This window comes from Strix aluco, chromosome 1 (assembly GCF_031877795.1).
Source record: "Strix aluco isolate bStrAlu1 chromosome 1, bStrAlu1.hap1, whole genome shotgun sequence".
In the NCBI taxonomy this organism is placed as follows: domain Eukaryota; kingdom Metazoa; phylum Chordata; class Aves; order Strigiformes; family Strigidae; genus Strix; species Strix aluco.
This window is the reverse complement of record NC_133931.1, coordinates 108,083,551-108,090,198: the sequence shown is the minus strand read 5'-3', so window position 1 is coordinate 108,090,198 and position 6,648 is coordinate 108,083,551. Positions and strand designations below refer to the sequence as shown.

At 39.0% G+C, this 6,648-nt stretch overlaps 1 long non-coding RNA gene across 1 annotated transcript; it reads right to left on the bottom strand.

The window, feature by feature from the left end:
• Positions 1 to 5,496, bottom strand: LOC141925879 (uncharacterized). Its single transcript, XR_012623978.1, has 3 exons — positions 4,846 to 5,496; positions 944 to 1,056; positions 1 to 261 (listed from the first exon to the last, which is right to left on the bottom strand). It is a non-coding gene; the product is annotated as an uncharacterized LOC141925879 (long non-coding RNA).
• Positions 5,497 to 6,648: the final 1,152 nt, after the last annotated feature.

Below are 6,648 nucleotides of genomic sequence, written 5' to 3'. Positions count from 1 at the left end.
TCAATGTCTACATCAAGAAGAAGACTTGTGTATTTTTATTCAGTATAAAGCACCAGAAGCTATTTCCATTAAGACATTACAGAGCTTTTTGAGTCAATCATGCAAGGTAATGCAAAATGTTATATGGTAAAGCAAAAACCTTTGCACAGATCTGTGTAGAATCATATCCTGTTCCATCAGCATGCATCTATTTTTTAAAAATTATGTTTTCCTCTTCATTGTTTCTCATTTTCTTTTTCATTGCCCAATGAATGTGACTTCCTGAAATGAACAAAACAGCAACCATTTGATAATTGAGTATTAAAAGACACCAGTGATATTAGCACTTGGTCTACATGTTGTCTTAATTTCATTCTGTTTTCTTCTGTGGCATAAAAAAAATACACCCTCTGCTGAAAATTGACCCCTTAGCTAACAGCAGACATGGCATATTGTGTGTGTAGATGAATATGTAAGTGGAGTGCTATTTTGGTAATGTGTCATATATGTCACCTTTGTACAAAATGTATATTTAACTTTGTCTTGTACAGAATGTCCCATACAAATAAAACATTTAAAGCAATGGTAATAATAAACCCCCAGATTTCCTCCTCCTTTAATAATTTATTTGCTAGTGGAAATTAATCTGAGAGATTAGATTATAAATGTTTCATGGGCCTCATCAGGTCAGTGGAATAACAAGAAGTTAAGTTTCTTCTTCTGTGAGAGGAACCATAGTGCAGTTGGAGTGGGATAAAGTAGCCCGTGCTGACCTCGGTCGTGTTACCCTGGGGCAGCTACAGGTACTTAAACCAACTAGTCTGAAGCTAGTTTAAAGCATGAGGTCCATGCACACTGACTCCATGCACATGCATTTACCATGTTCTGCCTAAAGCCTACCCAAGCAGTAGTGAAAACTGCAAAGATCTCATTAACTTGTTGTTTAGTCTGATATGAGTCGTACCATGCTGATGAAAATCAGAGCAGAGGCAGTCATGTTGCAGAGCTTTATTGGGAGTCTGAGCAGGATGGGTATGTGCACACACGGAGTAGGTTTCTTAGCCATCTGCAGGCGTACTATGCAGAAGAAAAAAATGTTTTATTATTACAGCAGCAACCACTTGTTAAAAACTCATCATTGTGTGTAAAATTCAGACTTAATTTGATGAACTGGCTGATGTTCATTTTTCTACATGTCTGCCCTTATTATGCTGGTCAAATCTGTGAAAACTTTGAGATATAATGACTGACTATCATGAGTTAATCTGTGCTGTCACTGTGTGTTTTATTCCCAGGTAGAGCAGAAATGACAACATGAGTCTGTTTTCAAGTCTTCACTTTTCTGAGACAGATTTCTTTTTGGTTTTGTTCCTAATATATCTAATGGGCTGATTTGAAATGACAGGAAATGGTCACTTTAGAAATCAGAGGAAAGCTAAGAGCTTGTAAAAAAGACACAAGCGTAAGCCAAGTTTTTCAGAAGTGATAAGTGTCTTAGGGGCTCTAAAGATTCAGTTGCTGAAACTGAAGTACTTGAAGAAGGCACAATTTTCTGGTGGTGGTTGGGAGTTCCATTAAACCATGAGAACCTCAAATCACTGGTTGTTTCTGAAAATGATGGTCCCAATTTTTTGAAGGAGTAAAATAGTTCTTCAGAGTGCCTCCATGACAGAGACATGATACAAAATATAGATTTACGTTATTTTATTAACTCTGTTTCATTTTCCTGTCCCAGGGTAAGTTTACTATGGAGGAAACTGCCCCGAGTTATTTCACACTGACCATACCTGGTATACAGAAAGTTATTGTGGAGTACGTGATTAAAGTTAACCACACCAAAGTTTGTCTTGTAATAATTTGTCTCTTCAGTTCACATTTGTAGAATCATAAAACTTTAGAATCAAGCACCAAAGCCTTCATGACTGATGTGCATTATTTTATTTTTCTGTTCATCAGTAAGATCATGTAGGAAACAGAGAGGTTTCTTCATGGAAAGAAAATGATTGCTCCTGCATGTCCGTTTGATACAGGGCACAGTTTGCTGCATAACCTAAGGAAAACTCATCCCATTAAGAGCACTTTGTATATACTAGTACTCTTCATGTGTTTATTTTCATTGGCTAGAAGATAATAAATCCAACATTATCTCTGAAATAAGGAAGCAGTTTCTCCTTAGCAGCTTTGTTTATAAAACCAGAGAAGGAAAAAGGGCATTTTCAACCAGGTATTTCATTTGTCTTTTCAAGGAGGGTGGGGAGGGATTGGTTTTGCAGTGGAAAGCAACCTATTTTTGTGATATCCCTCATTAACAATAGTTGTTGACTATATCAACATGGAAACAAACAATTTTAAAAAGAAAAACCCTGTAAAGTATGCAAAGTGACTTTTTTCTAAGATTAGTATTTATCAGCAGTTCAAGATTTCAAGTTTCATCTGCTGTGGGTTTTTAAATTTTTCTTTTACTTGAAGGAATTATGCTAAACTGAAACAATTGACACTTCATCAAGGTTGTGCTTAAAGGCACAACTCTTAGCTATTCACAAGAATGATAGCATTGAGACTTTTGCTAGACTCTTGAACCAGAGCACAATTTATTTGATCTCTGGCACTTGGCATCAAGGTGAATTTTAGCCAGTGTGTGGTTTCTGTGGCACTGTACACACTGCATGCTTTACATAGCACGTCCTTGGTCTGCACATATTAAAATGTCTTATAGCAACTCATGGATCTGTGTGCCTCAATTTTCAAGGCCCATTTAAGAAACCAGAGATCATTTATGAAAAAATAAAGAGTTGTCTGCAGACAGCCTGAGATGAGGTGGTCCTGTGCAGAGACTAGATTCAGATACTCAGAGATAGTAAATCTGGAAGCAGCAGTGTGACTAATACAGCTCTGAAGCTGAACTGATAAACTCTTATTCTTTTATGGAGGATAATTGACTGAGATGCAGCAAGGCTAATGGATTCAGATGCAACACATTTAATTTTTGCAGCTGGTCCATGCATTGCTTACTAGAAGATGTTTGTAACACAATCCGTTTGCTTGATGTACTAATGCCTATAAAGGCACTGCAAAGTAGTGAGCATCCACAGTCTCAAAATAAAGGTCTTTCATATGTCTGAAAGTGGTCATCCCAAGCCAAAAACTTCCAACATTGTCAACTAGACTTGGCAATTTTTATTCTGCTCGGGTGGCTTCCTGATGTAGGAGGTTTAGTCACATCCAAGCACAAATACAGGCTCTGCAGAGAATGGATTAGAGCAGCACTGAGGAGAAGTACTTGAAGGTGTTGGTTGACAAGCAGCTCAACACGACTGGGCAATGTGCGCTTGCAGCCCAGAAATCCAACTGTATCCTGGGGTGCATCAAGAGAAGTGTGGCCAGCAGGTTGAGGGAGGTGATTCTCCCCCTCTACTCAGCTCTCGTGAGACCCCACCGGCAGTGCTGTGTTCAGCTCTGTGGCCCCCAACATCAGAAGGACATGGACCTGCTCAAGCGGGTCCAGAGGAGGCCACGAAGATGATCAGGGGGCAGGAGCACCTCCCTTATGAGAACAGGCTGAGAGAGTTGGGGTTGTTCATCCTGGAGAAGGTTCCAGGGACACCTTATAGTGGCCTTCCAGTACTTAAAGGGGGCCTACAGGAAAGATGGGAAGGGACTCTTTATCAGGGACTGTAGTGATAGGAAAAGAGGTAATGGCTTTAAACTAAAAGAGGGCAGATTTAGATTAGATATAAGGAAGAAATTCTTTACTGTGAGGGTGGTGAGGCACTGGAACAGGTTGGCCAGAGAGGATGTGGCTGCCCACTCCCAGGCAGTGTTCAAGGCCAGGTTGGACGGGGCTTTGAGCAACCTGGTCTAGTGGAGGGTATCCTTGCCCCTGCTAGGGGGGTTGGAACTGGATGATCTTTAAGATCTCTTCCAACCCAACTCATTCTATGTTTCTAAGGTTCTATGATCTGTCAATCTCAGGCAAGGATCCACCTGATCTAGTCAGAGGTGTCTAGAGGGTAGACAGGTTTACATCTCCATGTAAACCAGTGACCCAGGACAATCTTTAAAGCCACTGGTGAGAAATAAGAACAATATGGTCATGAGCCACCTGACCTATTTTAGGTGTCTACAAAGTGAATTGCATTTTTCACTTCCCTGCCTGCTACTGGCTGAATATCCACTGATTATACTATCGGGAGGCTAGCATGACTAGTTCAAATGAATCCCACTGTGTGTGAATGATAAAGTCAGAAAAGAAGAAGAATATGTTTATAGACCCATATAGTTGTGAAAACAAGTGAATGAGATGATGGGTTAGATTCCTCCTGGCTTCTCCACCTCATTCTACCTCTGTTTTCCACTTCACAACTTTTAGGTGTGAGATAGAGAAACAGCTCTTTGTGAAAGAAATCACAGGATTGAGCAGCAGGAATTTGCCGGCATTTGGAGAAGGAGCTGCTGATAATATTTACTTGCTCACGTGGGCACACAGGAGGCATATCAGAGTTGAGACCTGGAAGGTGTTCTGGACATGAGATTTTGTAAGCACAGATTTCTTGTATAACAGCACTAGGACTGTGTCACAATCCTAAATCCTGGTAAAACACCCGAGATATCTGTACCTTGTGTGGGTGTTCTGCTTATTTTCTTATCGTTATCTTATCATTTGGCAAGGACTTCCAAATTAATGTAAGAAATATTCTGGGCATTTGTAAAAATACTTTGTACACTGGAATTCAGCAAATATTTATTAATTGACAAAGCACTAGCAAAGAATGTGGAACAAAAAAAAAAAAAAGAATAAACTGTTCAGATCCTCTCTGTACAATACACAAAGAATATGAGGTTAAAAGTTACGTTGTGCAAACATACCTTTTGCTGAAGTGTTGTGGATATGAGCCAAAGTCTCCAGACCTTGAATTCTGGATCATTGCTGCAGGGAGCATGGAAAAATGTAGCTTCTGGCTAAGGGAAGGGAGTGGTCTACGATCTCCACCTGTGCAGATCTGTGTGGCACAGTTCCCCTGAGGACATCCGGGTTTCTTCAAGGTTATTTCCAAACCGAAGTTAAAACCCTAACTGAAGATCACAGTTACTGAGTAGCCACTCAGTCAGCTGTGCATGTGACATGGGTCACATTAGTGAAGTTTTGGTAGGGATTAAATCCTAAACATTAAAAAGGCATCATCATAAGTGGGGGTAGAAGGTGCAACAGTAAATTAATTTCAGTAACTCAAGTAAAAAGAAAAAATCCACCTTAAACACTGAACATGGAAGAGGCTACAAATCGTTTTACCCCAAAGGTACAGGACATCACGAATCACTGATTTTTGTGTTACTTAGATTTTTTTATTTGTGATGCAGGTTTAGGCCTACACTTCATTTACTTTATTGACCTTTAAATTCAGGAGAAAAACATACTAAGGGCCAAACTCATGCCAAGTGCAAATACACTGTTTTCAGTGTGCTCCATATTTTTATTTATCTCACATAGAAGATAATGATCTTGCATGCTATTACGTTTTGGCTGAGAAAAAGGTTCCCAGCTTGTGCCTTTATGTCTTATTGTCTATGATACATCTCTGTATTCCTGTTTTTAAGTGGCTGTAATACATTGTTGATATGATTTCAGATCTGCTGTCATACGTTGTTTGCATTTGGTTAATAGAAATAAAATGAAAAAATATCACAGTAGCAAGTTCCATCTGGTAAATGTCAGTCCTAGATAGTGTGACAAATAAGTAATGCTTTGCAATGGTGTGTGAAGAATGCTGGTTTTTTACGAGCGCTTCAATACAGTACAGTTTTATTATGACTGACATCCTTCTCAGGGCTGAATTCCTATCACGCACAATATCCTTCCTCTCGGATATTGTCGCTCTTGGTCAAGTCAGTTCTGTAAGAAACAATCTAGTTTTATTAAAGTTGTGACTCCAATTTGCAAACCTGACAAATGCAACACACACATTAGAATCTGCTCTGCTTTTATTGGTATTATTTTTCAGGAGTTTTCAATGGCAGTAGCAGATGAACATAGTAGGCGAAAATCTGAAAGTCAGGCTTTTTTTTTTTTTTTAGAGTATGAAATATAGCCATGGATACCCAACTGTTTAGTCATCTAAGAAAGAAAATAGTTATCTAATGTCTGTATGCCATATGCTTTGAGAAATACATGTGTGTATGAGTAGCAGAGGGCACAGAAAGATGAATTAGAGTGATAATTATATTTCTTTTAATTTGTGGTGGAATTTGTTGGGTTTTATGCAACAGTGTTAAGGCATCCACTAATTTTTAACAGAAGCATAACTTAAAAATACAGGGAAACATCCTGAAGAGTGAGAGACTAAACAGCCATAAAACCATGTTAGGAGCTGTAAGAGTCTCCTCTAATTGCACCAGCCTAGATTAGAATTCTATCAACTTGTGCTATCCAAATCCACATTGCTCCTGTGCTTCCTCCTCTTGAGTTTTCTCAACTGCTGAGAACAATGAAAGGCACTCCATAACTTGTAGTATAAAGACAGCATTAATTTTTACTCTCTCCTTGCTTGTTTTGTCCACTTTACATATTCTACATTTAATGTGCAACTGAATCAGGAAGCCTCTTTCTTTTGTGGAATCTGACAGCAAAATATCTCAGTATGGTCTGAGAGGGGAAGGCTGATTTATAAGGTT